Source organism: Macaca fascicularis, chromosome 3 (genome assembly GCF_037993035.2).
Source record: "Macaca fascicularis isolate 582-1 chromosome 3, T2T-MFA8v1.1".
In the NCBI taxonomy this organism is placed as follows: domain Eukaryota; kingdom Metazoa; phylum Chordata; class Mammalia; order Primates; family Cercopithecidae; genus Macaca; species Macaca fascicularis.
Window position 1 is genome coordinate 41365981 of NC_088377.1, and position 15516 is coordinate 41381496.

The following is a 15516-nucleotide window of genomic DNA, read 5'->3' on the forward strand; positions in this document are numbered from 1 at the left end:
TCCTACAGTTCAACCGAATAAAATATGATCATGGCCTTTTGTGAAACCATGAAGGAAAGGTGGATATCTCAATATGTGTTTCCAGACTGGCTTTGTTCCTGAAGCACTAACTCTGTTCACTCAGGATTTTAGACACTGAAGAATAAACATCAGTATCTCACCAAGAAAACCAAAAAAATGAAACAATTTTGCATCCACCTTGGAGCCTTTTCAGGACAAGGCAGGACACAAACTTTTAAAAAGCTGCAGTTGTCCCTCTGTATACACAGGGACATGGATTCCAGAACACCCCCCGAGTTTACCCAAATCTACGTATCCACAGGACCCCGCGGCCACCCTATGGAAGCGCATGTAGGAAACGTCGGCCCTCCACAAAGCCAGGTTTTTTCAGTAAGGGTTTGGTTGGAAAATACTTAACATAAGTGATCCTTCGAAGCTCAAAACCTATGTTGTTCAGGGTCAGCTGCATTTACTACTTGTGTCATATCTGAGGCCTGAAAGCCATCATTCTCGATACCTTAACGTGATGGCTAACAAACTAACTGTTCTGATTAGAAAGAGGAAAAAGCTTATTTTTAAGCTGACAATGAGACTGGATGCGCTACGGTGAACAAAGAACACACCTAAGCAAGCACCAAGGTTGGGGTGACTTTCTGTGCTCAGACCCATGAGGGCCTGTTCCTCCATCTCCCTCTGCTGAAAGGGATAACTGCTTCTCCCCCATGACTAAAGGGCCTTTTTAAAATATTCACACGAGAAGTGCTATTAAAAGCTGAAAGGTCACAGATAACATTTTTAAAAATAAACACTAACGTAAGCATTTAACAAGCCCATTATGATTTAAAAAAAAATGGTATTAAGTTCTTGGGTGTGGTAGCTCATGGCTGTAATCCCAGAACTTTGGGTGGCCGAGGTGGGTGCATCACCTGAGGTCAAGAGTTTAAGACTAGCCTGGCCAACATGGTGAAACCCCGTCTCTAACGAAAATACGAAAATTAGCCAGGCATGGTGGCAGACGCTGGTAGCCCCAGTTACTTGGGAGGCTGAGGGAGGAGAATCACGAACCCGGGAGGGAGAGTTTGCAATGAGCCAAGATCGTGCCATTGCACTTCAGCCTGGGCGTTGAGTGTAAAACTCCATCCCAAAAAGAAAAAAAAAGTATCAAGTTTTCCTTCCAATGAACCTATCATTCAGCCACCGAGGTATACTATAGCTACTTATTCAGCCATGAGATACACCACAGGAGATACAGGCGAGCAGGACACAGTTCTTCCCTGAAAGAAGGCTGCACCCTCGACAGAAGGGAGGCACACACTCCGAATGGAATAGGCATAGGGAACAGATGCTGCTGCAGGTGGAACTGGCTGCACAGAGCACCCGCTCAAGTGTCTGAGAAACAAGGAGCCGTTGGTGCCATCACCTTCCATACCTGAGCTGGGGCAGTGGGGAGCCTGTCATCACCACCACCACCACCCGGGACAAAGAGCCCCAGAACCACACAACGAGCTTACAAACTCACCGAGACAATGACCGAGCAATGTGCGTGGAGTGATGCGAACACGCAGACGTCAGGGCCACGCGCAGCGTTGGTTTTGTGCATCAACCTGAGCGTGCCTGGGGTGCCCAGATGGCTGGTTCTGCATTATTTCTGTGTGAGATGCTTGTTTGCCTCTGCACTGAGTGGAGACCCATCCTCGCCGGTGTGGGGGGCACCACCCTATCCACCCAGGGCCCCAGTAAAACAGCAAGGCGGGGAAAACTGGGTTCACTCCACCTGTGCGGCTGACGGGCCGGTGACATCTGTCTCTGCTGCCCATGCTCCTGGGTCTCAGCTCCTCAGACCCGGGTGGGATCTGCACCCTCCGCTTCTCAAGTCTTCAAGCCACACCCTCCCAGGACTCTAGCTTGCAGGCTGTGGGTCCTGGGGCTTCTTGGACTCTGTAGCCCCTGCAGCAAGCCTCCCCCTGGAGACACACGCACACCAAGCTGGCTGTCTCTCTGGAGAGCCCTGACTAAAAGCCGCCCCTATAAGTGGTCTTCAGAGTTTCTTTCTAGCCCTAAGATCCCAGCGCCCCTCCTACAATTCTAGGCGGAAAGGTGAACGGAGACCAATGGACAGAGGTGTGTGCGAGGACACGCCAGGCAACCGCACTGGGCAGGAGGGCACTAACGCTCACTAAGCAAAGAATCAATGTGGCTTGCCACAAAAATGAGAACAGTAAGGATTTCTTCAAACAGAAATGAGTTTGTTTCATGATTTGTTCTTAATACATAAGAAAGCATAAAAGTAGGCCTATTAACAATTACGTAAGCCTTTAGAGGCCCTTGAACTACTTCTGTCCCTTTGTGTTTTTATAGAAAATAAGCCTGAGGTTAAAGAGAATAACATCACTGGCCACAGCTGGGGCCACGCGAGGACACAGCTTATACCCCTGAGGTCCCTGGGTGCCCCGAGTCCTTCCCTTGCTATTTATGGCAATGTGGGAGAAACCAGGAGGTCTGAGCATGGACCTGACCGTGCTCCCAGGGGCCGAGGAAAGCACCCATCTGTCCAGTCTTCCCTCCACCCCGCCGTTCCCTCCTACCCAGACTCTTGGGCTGACGCGGCTCATGCACTCAGCAGCGCCATCATTCAACGTTTAGCTTCGCATCACGAGGGCCTCCTCTGGCCTCCTCTGACCACTCCTGAACCTGCAGTCAGCACTAGTTTGCAGGACACGCGTGGACAAAGTTGATGGATCACGGCCTCCAACGAGGAAGGTGCCCAGGCAAGGAGTCGGAGAGCCGGGGATGGAGCAGCACTCACCCAGGGAGGCGAAGGCCAACAGCGGCCACCACTGAGGACCTCCCTTCCCACCCTGAGGGCAGCTCACCCAGGGAAGCGAAGCCAACACTGGCCACCACTGAGGGCCTCAAGGGCTCTCCCCACCCCGAAGGCGGCTGCGATCACATTTCCCATCGCACCAGGAGACCCCTGTATTGAGCACAAACCTTTTCAACCTTTGAATCAATAAGGAATCACAACACAGACATTCCCCCAATCCAAATGGCCAGCCCACAAAACAGACACGCAATCATACACGTTTCCTGTGGGAAAATCAGTCAGTCCCTGGGGCCTCGCGCCAGGGGTGGGGGAGCATCATGGGGAGATGCCCCAGCCCCAGCCTGGCTCTTCCCTCTACAGCTCCTTTCCCTCCTCTTCCCCCCGCCCCCGCTAGCCTCAGAGGCTCCTCCCTCAAATTCTTTCCCCTTGATGAAGTCATTCATGCCCAAAATACAAGGCAAAGTCATGGGGGCTCAAGAGAAAATCCATACCGTGGCTCACGTTTTAGATTCTCATAAGTTTGAGAATAACCAAGCAAGAATCTTTGGCATCTGAATGTGGTCTGAATGCATCTGAGCACACTGCCTTTCACTGGCCTGGAGTGGATCATGGGTATCTCGGACATCTTCGCAACTCTACACCAATTATTTTGAAACACACTAGCAGAATAGAACCATGTGAATAGCTGCTTCTCAGTTAAAAGTAGGAAAAGACTCCAAAAGCTGCCCTCAAGGAACATCCTTCCCACGAGGAGTTTCTGCATCGGGCCCTTCAGGCACAGGCAAGGCCCCTGGGCCCAACTCCCTCATCCCTGCGTCATAAAGCAGCAAAGATGGTGGGGAATAAAGGAAGTGAAGGAGTCAGTCCCGCACAAAACGGGCTCCAGAAGCCACAGCCACTCTCCCAGTGTGGGAGCCAAGTTCAGAGACCTGGAAACACCAGCGTTCCCAGGGAGGAGGGCAGAACAATGCCATTTCCCCCTAGTTTAGGGAGACACCACCCCACGTCCTCTGACCTCAATAGAAGAGACTTCACATAAATGATTTCAATGACTCCACCACACACAGAAAGTGGGCTAAGGGCTAACGCACCCATTTAAATGCCTGGCAAAAACACATTAAATGAACACACAGATAAGCAAGATTCTCCTGTTATCCACGAAATATTCAGAAACAAATCCAACAAGCAATCTCTTTGCAATCAAAAGACCAATTCAGAGGTGCAGATTAAAAAATAAACGTACAACTGAACCCTTAATACACCAAGAACCAAATTCCACGGTAGTGTTATCACATCACCACCTCCCAGCTGAAGGAAGCAGCACTGGCCACTGACCAGCTGTTCACTCGTGGGTCAGTGAACGAAAGGCAGTGCTGTCCAGGACAACGATGAGATGTTAACCTGAAAAGGGCAAAATTGCAGAGGCTGGAGGGACCTTCCAGGTAACCCGGCCCCCTCAGTGGACAGAGGACCCCCGTGGGGCCACAGAGCCCAGAGCTCCAATGTGTTCGGGGCAAGCACTCAACTGCAACCCTGATGATGTCCGAACGCCTTCTGCCCTTCTGCGTCTCTGCCCCACTAACAGGGAATCCGTGAATGCTAAGGACATATAACGCATTTTACAATACATGTAGATTTTTAGCAAATTAAAGATAAACAGTGACAAACTTTGAGAATTAACCAAAATGTAGTTCAGTGAATGCCCAAACTCAAAGCTAGTCTCCAAGAGGTGATAAGCTGTGTGTGGTGGTTAACGCCTGTAAATCCCAGCAGTTGGGGTGGCTGAGGCAGGAGAATCACTTGAGCCTAGAAGGTTGGGGTTGCAGTGAGCTGTCATTGTACTACTGCACCCAGCCTGAGAAACAGAGTGAGACTGTCAAAAACAAACAAACAAAAACAAATTAAAGGAGTTCAAATGAACTCGCCCATACCCTTTAAATTTTCATTTGGGTACATGGGGTGATCTAGTTCCTTTTTCCCTTGCAATACATGAATAATCTAATAATAAAATATAATCTAACAATTAAAAGGGAAAATTTAATTATTTTCCCATTTCATTATTCCCTATCTCAGGGAAAAAGTTAAAATTATTCCCTATTTCAGGGAAAAAGCTAAAAATCATTTTAAACCTTCCTTCCACAAAGCAGTATACTCAGTCATCTCTATCTGCTTTATCAAGTGGAATTCAGCTTCACATGTCTACAATACAGTTTTTGTTAAACAGCGTTTATGTAGACAGGCAAGAGAAAGAAACACTTGGTCTATGTAGAAGCAGCAGAAGACACGTTTTAACAGAAAAGGGAGAAGATACCACCGTGTGAATCTGGAAATTCTGTCCTCATCTTGTCCACACACACAGAAAACACCCAAGCAGGTGCCTAGTGTCCAACAGGAGCACAGAAAGGACAGGGATCCCTCCAGTTGTTTAATGACCAGCCCCACTTGTCACTGCCACATAACAAAATCCGCATGGCAACTTCAGCACGTTTCATTCAAGATTCCAAGGAAATCAGGCTGAAGAACATACAGATGTTTTGCCCACATTTAAAAATCCAGGTGTGGGACTCATAGAAATAAAACACACTATGGGTTCACTTAACTTTTCCAAATTTTTACTTGGAGAAACATATAAAGTTCTTGTCAGTTACATCCTTAAGTTTTTCAATAATTTTTAAATGCAAAGGTCGGGCAAGACTTGTAAAGAGGTACACACATACGGCCCGGCGTGGTGGCTCACACCTATAATCCCAGCACTTTGGGAGGCCGAGGTGGGCAGATCACGAGGTCAGGAAACCGAGACCATCCTGGCTAACACGGTGAAACCCCGTCTCTACTAAAAATACAAACAATTAGCCAGGCGTGGTGGCGGGTGCCTGTAGTCCCAGCTACCCGGGAGGCCGAGGTGGGCAGATCACGAGGTCAGGAAACCGAGACCATCCTGGCTAACAAGGTGAAACCCCGTCTCTACTAAAAATACAAACAATTAGCCAGGCGTGGTGGTGGGTGCCTGTAGTCCCAGCTACTCGGAAGGCTGAGGTTGGAGAATTGCATGAACCCGGGAGGCGGAGCTTGCAGTGAGATCGCACCACCGCACTCCAGCCTGGGTGACAGAGGGACAGTGTCTCAAAAAAAAAAAAAGGAGGTACACACATACATGCTACGTTCTTCTCTCAAAGAGACGGGCCCTTTTTTAAGATTCCAGAAGTAAATGTGGTTGTCACGCTGCTTTTGAGAGGATGGGCTGTGTTTTAAGCATGAACACACTTTCCTCCATGCACCAAGGATGCACCATGGGGGCAGTGCTACCGCCGCCTCCCCAGTCTCTGCTCAGGGTGGGGCAAGGGGAGCTCAGTTGTCTCCCGTATATACCGTCAACAGGCCAGGTGCTCAGAAGGAGGCTTCCAGGACTCGCTGGAGGCATTCGTTAGCAGGGCAGGCAGTGCCTCGTGCTGGTGGGCATCCAGCAGTAAGGGGGTCTTGCACTTCACTCCCTGGGCCCAGCCCCAGACAGAGGGGAAAGAGACACCTGTATCGTAACTCATGTATATTTATAGACACACAGAGACTCTGCAGTGCAAGGTGCAGAACTAGAAGGAATCATGGAAATAAGAGGGAAGACATTTGGTTATGACTGGCAGAGCCACCTCAAGCCTCAGCATTTCCTGCCGGAGCCCTCACTGACCAGACTCCTCCAGGGTCACTGCCACTGCCTTCCCCAGCTCATGACAGTGACACAGCCTCAGAACAACCTCCAACTCCTTCCTCACCAGCCCAGGGGACGAGCTGTTCATGAGTGTCCCAAAGCCTGAATGCGGGAACACAGAGGTGACTGAGCAGAAAGGGGGACAGCCACAATGGCCGCGGGTGTGCAGATATTGCGGGGTACCCCAGCAGCCCTTTCCGTCTTAAAGAGGACGGCCACGGGTGTGCGGATGCTCCCGCGTGACCCAGCCGTCCTTTCCACCTTATAGGGGAATGGCCACGGGTGTGCGGATATTCCCGGGTGCCCCAGAGCCCTTTTCACCTTAAGGAGATTTTCAGTCTCATATCAGTCTCCAAACTATTCAGTGAGGTTGGAGGAGTATCACTGTGGACCAATACTGATTGGCACCAAGTAAGGGCAATTTTATAACCATGTCTCAACCATGAAACAATCAGGTCTTTGGCCATCTGATCTAAGCTTTTTCTATAACAAAGTTGGATAAATAAGTTGAACTTTGGTTTTCCAAAGCTTGTTACAGAAACCACATCTTCCTAGGTGTGGCTCTGTGGTGTCACGTGCACACATCAGTAGCCAGGCTTGCCAAGACTCACGGCACATTACACGTTCACCTGAGAAGGCTGCTCAATCACTGAGGGCTCTGGCGTGCTCTGAAATGAATTTGCCACTTCAGCCTACACTCTACTCCCTTGTTTGGTTAAAGAAACCCAAAAAGCAGAATTTCTTTTGGTCAATCGCCTACTGACCCAACTGCAGAGGTGTTCATTAGAGTACTTTCATTGCATCATAGAAAGCAAAGTCATATAGATCAACTCATTATTACCTCTCCAAAGGTTTAGTAAATCTCCAGATAATCAGGCAAACATTTTAAGAAGCTACATTAAGGTTTACAATACTCAAAATTTAAAACTACATCCATACTTCAAAAAACCACCATTCCCATTTTAGATGGCCAAATGCATATGAGAAAGAAAGAAACGTGCTGAGCGCATTTTTTGGGTAATCTTATGGAGAAACTGCCACTTTAAAAATGGCTCTAGTTCCTGGCTCCAGATGGGTGTGGTGGGTTGCCTCACTCAAGTTCAACTCCACCTGAAGCTGGGACACTAGAAATCCATTCCCAGACTCCAGGGCACAAGAATTCCCACTTCTGGAAACAGCCTGGAAAGCAGACCTGTAGCAGAGAATTCTTTCCTGCCCACCCTAACCGTCCTCTGTGGAAGGCAACAGTCAAAGACAAGTCCACACCCCTAGGCGCAACTGCACTACGAAGAACCATTTCATGGTGGAAGGTGATTGATTAGTGGGAACAGGCACTTTAGCTAATCACTTATGAGGCAGAGATGGGGGTTTGAAGGCCTGTGTCTGGCCTTGTCCTCGGTAAATGGTCATCCGCAAGTCAGCCTAAGCCACATGGGAAGGGGCTTCTTGCAGTAGAAGTGGGGGCGCAGTTGTGGGGAGGGGGAATGTCTTAACCACCACTGTTTTACAGGATCACAGGGCTCAGGAAATGTTCAGTATTATCACACACCAAGGTTTTTACAGTCTGAAGAAAACTACAGTCCTAAGGTGTCAGTTCTCAAAGCCTTAAGTTCCTCCTGCTAAGATTCCCAGAGGGTCTCGACTTCTTGCACTGAACCCCAACTTGCACAGGCACCTGCGTCTTCCTCCTGCAGCAAATACACATGAGAAGGCTGTGGCTCTGCTGCAGTAATGATGCCATGCAGCTCTAACACCGTGGCAGAGTAATGGCTTTGGCCTGAATGTCCCTAAAACCTCATGCTGAAACCATCTCCGATGGGATACATTAAGAGGTGGGACCTTTGGGAGGTCCTGCTCTCAGGACTGGGGTTGGTGTCCTTGTTGGGAGCACCAGGGCTCCTCCACCATGTGAGTCCCAACGAGACGCCTGCTGCCACGCAAGACCCTGTGAGATGCTGCTGTCTGTATGCCACAGGCCCTGGGACACCAGATGTGCAGGTGCCTTGACCTTCACTGCCTTGACCTTGGACTTTCCAGCCTCCAGAGCTGTGAGCAATAAATGTCTGTTTACAAATCACCCAATCAACAGCAGCCGGACAGAGAGACAGTAATGTTACAACATGAGTCACTTTCTCACTGGGCCAGAGGCCTTCCCATGAGCCACCACCGTAAAGCAAGAACTCCCTGGAGGATGCAAAGGGGTTCACAAGGAATTCTACCCAGCACCAGGGTGTCTGTCCTTTCTCGTAGGAAGATAGCTGAGCCATGGCAGGAAACTACGGGGTGGGTAGGGCTAGACAGTAATGTGTCACCTGCTCATCTAAGCCTCAGTCTCCTGCCTCTCATCATGACAGCGGGGGTAACCCCCTCACCTGAGCTGTTGGGGGAGGTAAGATTGCTGGGTGATTAACAATGTTACTTCCATAGAAATTAGGCAAAGAATCCGCCCCTACGTCTTATAATACCAAACCAGGCCAGGAATTCCACATCACTACTAATTTGCATGGGAAAATGCTGGATTCTCATAAGTTCTGGCATGTCATTTGTATTGATAAAGTTTGCAGAGTTGTCATATACTAAGTATATAAAACAGGAAAATAAATCATGCAATTTGGAGGTTGAAGCAGGAGAATCACTTGAGTACAGGCGGCGGAGGTTGCAGTGAGCCGAGGCCAAGCCGCTGTACTCCAGTCTGGGTGACAGAACGAGACTCGATCTCAAAAAAAAAAAAAAAAAAAAAAAAATTGCTGCTTCATGCTAGTAAAGTGGGCAGATTCTACATGCCAACTTATTCAAAGGTCACCTAACACTGACTCAGGAACTCTGGCCCTGATGTGCTTGAAGTTTTAATGCTAACAGTGTTAAAGACCACTCCCCCAGGAGCTCTGAACAAGTACTCCAGGTATACGCTGAACAAGACCACACACTCTCTGACCGAAATCTAACTTCACAGACCCAAACTACAGAACCACAGAAGACACTGCTTCTGTCCAACTTTGTGTTCTGCCACCGTTTGTGTCCGTTATTTCCTACAAACCATCTCATTAGAATTTAGGGCACACAAAAGGCCGATAAAACAGGGTTACTTTTCAAAGGTTTGGAGGTGAAGAACAGATACAATGCATTAACTTCCTATTGCTGCTGCAACAAATTACCACAAATGCAAACCTCCTCTCAGGCCTGGAAGTCAGGAGTCCCAGGGCTGAAGTCAAGGGGTCAGTAGGTTGTGTTCCTGCTTGGAGTCTCCCAATTCATAGAGGCCACCATGCAGCTTGGCTCACAGCCCCACACCCCTCTGACCACTGTCCTGGCCTCAGCCCTGCACCCCTCCAGCCACTGCCCCACCCTTGGCCCATGCCCCTCCGGCCCCTACACCACCCCCGCCCTCAGCCCCACAGCCCTCTGGCCTCTATCTCATCCTCAGGTGTCCTCCTCTGAGGCAGACCCTCGTACTCCCTCTCATCAATGCACATGTGGGGACGCTAGACCCCACCTGGACAACCCAGGGTCCTCCCCCATCTCACTGTCCGTTACAGTCACATCTGCAAAGCCTCTTTTGCCATGGAAACTTCATTATACTAACAATCATTTAACAAGTCCATTATAATGATGTAAAAATTGGCATTGTTTTCCTCCTAATGAACAGATCAGTCACCCATGTAACCTATAAATATTTAACTATTAAATATACAATACTGTAGGGGACAAAGATGAGGAAGATGGTTCCTCCCTGAAAGATGACTGGACCCTAGATGGAGGGATGAACATTCTGAACAGAATCAACCTAACTCAACATTTGAGTCAGAGAGGCCAAGCAGTAAGACTTTCAAAAAAGCAACCAGAAAGTGTGTACCGTGCCTGTAGTTCACAGCTGAGCCTGGCGTCATGAGCATGAGCGTGTGGACATGCATACCAGACCCAAGTTTAAGATCAAATATAAGGAGCTTTCAACTGTAGTATTTAACTAGATCTTATTACAAAATAGCTTCTTGATTACAGTTTTTGTCCAAAAAGTTCTCTGTAATTAAAGAAATTAATTTTCCCCTAAAAAACACTTCACCATCTATCATCCCATAAAAACTAAATGGATATATTAAAGAAAAAAGACAAATGTTTGACTTCGGGGGTTTGCCTACGACTTGGATAAGAATGATTTTCTTCTGGCCAAGCAGGGAGCAGCTGGACCAGACTGGAGGGAAGGAAAAACAAATTTCCACTCTGACCTCAGTTGGACACCAGAGTCTTCCCTGTCAGAATGTGGGTGTGGTGCTTCCCACACACTAGCCTCTGACAAAACTCAGCCCAAGGGTGTGGGAAAAGGCCGTCTACTTCTGAAAACTCTATAAAGTACAGACACATCAAAAGCTTCAGAAGACTGTAAAGTGCCAAGGAGACCACTGCACCCTTGGAGTTTACAGAAAATCGTCAGCATCACACGTGTCTGAGGTCCAGGTTCAGCTCCCAGCTGCCGCGACACCGTGAGCGCAGTCCTGGCTTCCCCTCTGATGCAGAGAGCTGGAAACTCCGCCGGCAACACTCAGAGCTCAGAACATTCTAGATGAAAGCAACGTGTTCCTTTTAAAATGGGGAACCGGGGCAGCACAACTGAAGCGCTACGACTGTCTCAACTACTGGGTTTCGGGGTAGCATTAGGAAATCGTGAGAATCCAAACCTCAGTTTCATACAGATTCCAAACTCACTGCAGGTTCCAGAATTTTTTGAAGCATTCTTCCAATTTATCACTCAGGATTCCCTTGCCAAAGCTAATAAAGTCTAAATTCCTTACGGAAAAGCCACCATAAGCACCACCACAAATAAGATCAACTGAGGCCCGCCCTTTGCACCAAATCTATAAACTGTAACTCACACAAGACTGCTGGAGGCAGCTCTCAGTTGACGCCAAATCCGTGAGACTTCATTATCCCCATTTTGGATCGAGTGTGAAGACTGTCAGCAAACCAGGGCCCCAGTGTGAAGTAGAGAACAGATTCTCTGACACCTGCCTGAACATTTTCTTCCCACCTGTCTTGGATATTGAGCACCCTCAGAGCTACTGAGTCACCCACATTTGCAGGTCATTTATCCAGCCACCAGGATAACATAATTTTGCGACAAAAATGCCTTCTCGGGGCTTTGTCATACTCAACAAGGCAGCTCAGAAGGCTTGGTAAGCCCAAGAAAGGGGGAAGCGTCCTCCAAATAGACAAAGACCAAGGAAAACCGTGCAGACTCTCTCAAGACAGCAGAAACAGAGCCCGCTGTAGCATTTCAGGCCCTGCTGGCCACAGCCCTGCGTTAGGTGGCACCATTTCCACAGATGCAGCCTACTGGGCCCATTTGAAAGGTTCCGCCTGCGAGACACTCACCCCCACTTCCAGTTTCTGCAAGACCCGCTGCAGCCCCACTCCACCCCGGGGGCCGACTGTTCAAGATTTCCCGGCGAGACCCCTCAGAGCCTGCACAGCGTCTGAGACTGGGAAGCACCAAGGATCCAGAAACGCACAAACCCGTTCTCCTCATGCTGCTTTCTGGGTTCCAAGTTGTCTTAAGAACGAGTCCTGCATAAACCCCGGGCTGGGGAGCCAGCCACAGCCCAGCAGCACCCAGCTCATGTGCTCCACCCACCCCACAGAGGACCACGGAGGCCCCAGCATGCGCTGTCCGCAGGGCAAGACACCAGAAACAGCCACAGTTCAGGGTTCTCCCACCCACCCCGCTGCCGTAATTACCTGCTGTGATCTGAATTCTCATTGATTGGGTAGGTGATCCCACAGCTCCGCTGCCCTAATTACCTGCTGTGATCTGAAATTGCATTGGTTGGGAAGGGGATCTCACTGCTCAAGCACTCCCTGCTGCCACCTTGCAAACAACATAAAAACATCCAAAACCTCTCTGAACGTTTACTATAACCTCAAAACAAGACCCATCACGAGACCAGGGAAGATACACACGCACATCTGACAGCTGGTGGGCATCAGTGACCGACGCCACGGCTTCCGTGTGGTGTGTGAAGCGGGAGGCCTGTCACGGTGACTCAGGCTGGGGTCTGAATAGGGGTCTTCCAAGCAACTAGGCAACTAGGACGCACACCCCAAAACCCAAGTCCCCGCACTCATGTACCTGGCAGAAATGCTGCGTGGCCATTGACACCAGTTGTGCACCAAGACCGATCTGTGTCCTGTGGCCCTCACAACGTCCGTACACGTCTGGGCCCAGCACAGGCAAGCATGGCACCCTGCTCACCTCCAGTGGGGCTCTCTCCTACCAAGGGGGATGGCCCTGAAGTCCGTAGAGATTTCCAAAGCTCTACAAAGTCGTCCTTCCTCCTGCTTGTTCAGAAGACCTAAAGCCCTGAAGACACCAGTGAGAATTGACCTAGCCTCTTAAGGCAGCTCAAACACCTAAACACAGGAACGCTGGACCTCTCTGCCCTCGGGAGCAGCCAATAACCCACTGGGCTAAGCAGAAGGCACAGATGTCACATCTAGAAGCCAGTGGTGCTCACGTTTGCATTCCAGGAGCCGCCCTTGTGAGTCCCTCCAAGGCTTCCAAGTCCCACTTGATTGTTTTCATCGTATCTTTATAACATCAGAGACATTATATCTCATGGTATCTATGAGATCCTCTCTACTTTTATGAGCATATATGCTCCCTGACTTACCATGGGATGAAACTGTTCCAATAAACCCAGCGTAAGCTGAAAATATCCTAAATAGAAAGTGCATTTGACATAATAGTTTCAACTTACAATGGGTTCATCCAGAGGCAGCCCATCTCGGGCCGAACAATGCACTGAGTGTGACTAGTTCACACCATCACAAGGTTGAAAAAAAAAATCACAGATGTAACCATTGTGAGCCAGGGACCATCTGTATTGTGGCTCCTGTCTTCAGAGACAACAGAAACCTCTTCTTAGACAAGAATCACAATTTATAATCCTCAAAATATTAAACTTAGTTTAACAATCTACAGATTCAAACAAAGCCAAAGTAGGCCCACAAGACCGTTTGTGCCATTCGCTAAGACACACGACTCTGTAATAACCCTCACCACAGCCCCTCAGGGTGAGTCCCAGAGGCGGGTGAGGCTTGTAGCTACGGACACTAACAAAACCAAAATCAGAGTACGCAGGTGCAGTCAAGTCATTTGACTTCTCCACTAGCATATGCACAAATGTTTATCAGCAAATCTGATCTTTGCTTTACCTCCCTCCCATGACCTAAAAAGGAGTCCACCCCCCCACCACCCCCCCAACACACACCCCACTTCAAAAACATAATTCGTACTTGCATTCAATTCTGGGCCTTTGGAATAGACCTAATGGGGGATTAAACCTCTCCTCCAACCCATTGCTTAGTCTTCTTTGAGGATGAAGGATTTTGCATAACACAAGTCAGCATATAAAAGATCTTGTATAGAAACAGACTTTCAAGGGTCCTCATTAGAGTGATTCAACTAATATACAAAGGACCCAACACACAGCACAATGTCTATTAGAAGAATGATTAATTTGTTCCCCTCAAAATCCTAATATCTACACAGAAAAAATACCCGATACACATTTTATCATTCTTTACCAGTATAGTCATACAAGCAAAAGAGTATCACAAAAGCAAAAGAACACATTTGGTTTGACTCACAGTTCTAAATTTAATATAAAATTGCTAAAACCACCAAGACAAACATGACTATGAAATATTTAACGATCTTCACCTAAATTCAAGTCACCATTCAACCACCAATACCTCTGCTCTCCTTACAGGAACTTCCCAAAAGTAAATTCTGGAATTAACAGGACAAATTTTTCTAGTGATAGAAATTAGGAAGAAATTGGTTGAAGGTGGTTCCTTGGCTGTCAAACTTTTTCTCAATAATATTTTGTAAAATAAAAGCATCAAACAGATCTTTACATTAACTTACAATCTATCAAGCAATACTGGAGCAAGCTTTAAATATTAGCCACATTCTGTCAGGGCTGACTAACATTAAATCAGCATCAGTCTCATGTCTTGCAGTATCCACAGCTCATCTTCTCAAAACCATTTAAGATTTCATAATTAACTCAATTAAACAATCTAAGTCATCTCCTTGATCATTGACATGAAGGGATAATTTTCCCCCCAAATAGTACCTCTTTCCTTGACATGATTTAATCTGTGGTTAGAGTATTTAACAGGATTTCTTTCCTTCTTAGAAAATAAAATATACACCTTTCCAATATGAAAAACACTAACTGATAATGCTATAGCTTAACCAGGTCAAAAGGGTTTTTAAAAAAAAAAAAAAAGTTAAAAAAGGAACCTAACTGCATCTTTGGACCTTATGTGAGGTAGTGTCCAGGGTCACTGGGACCCCCACTTGGTCAGTGCAGCTGGATACCAATTAAAGACAGAAACCCAAGGGTTCACTCAAAGCCCCTTCCGAGCTCTTCATCCTAGTGGAAGCCATGGGCACAAAGGAATGCGGCATTCCACGGAGGACTTTGGGGAATGGCTGCTTGAGAACATCAAAGTGGCTCACGTCCCCAGAGTATAAAGCCAGTGAATGCTCTCAGCTTCAATGCAGCACCATCCACAGCAGCCAAGGTCTGGAATCACCTGAGAGCCCGTCAACAGGGGATGAAGGGAACGTGGCCCGAACATACACAGGAGCAATACTCCACCACACAGCTGAGATCCCTGTCATCCGCGACAGGATGGATGGAGCTGGAGGACATTACGTTAAGCAAACGAGCCAAGCAAAGAAATGGAGCATGTTCTCACTCATAAGCAGGAGCTGAGAGCAGATCTCAGGGAGGCCAAGAGTAGGTGGTCAACACGGCCCAGCAGAGCCCACTCATAAGCAGAATGGGCAGAGGCTCGTAACGGGCACAAACACACAGCCTAATGGCAGCACAAGACCTACTATTGATAAATCAGCAGGGGGATGGCAGTGGGTCATCTACTGTGTATTTCAAAACAGCTAGGAGAGAATATCTTGAACATTAAC

At 48.1% G+C, this 15516-nt stretch overlaps 1 long non-coding RNA gene across 2 annotated transcripts in view; it reads right to left on the reverse strand.

The window, feature by feature from the left end:
* Positions 1–15516, reverse strand: part of LOC141409996 (uncharacterized) — a 70305-nt gene that overhangs the window by 43881 nt on the left and 10908 nt on the right. Inside the window, exon 1 of one of the 2 annotated variants that reach the window (XR_012433177.1) lies at positions 12649–13010. The exons of the other annotated variant lie outside the window; for it this stretch is intronic. This is a non-coding gene — a long non-coding RNA (uncharacterized lncRNA). Of the gene's footprint in view, positions 1–12648; positions 13011–15516 lie in introns of those variants that run through there. 2 annotated transcript variants of the gene reach the window in all.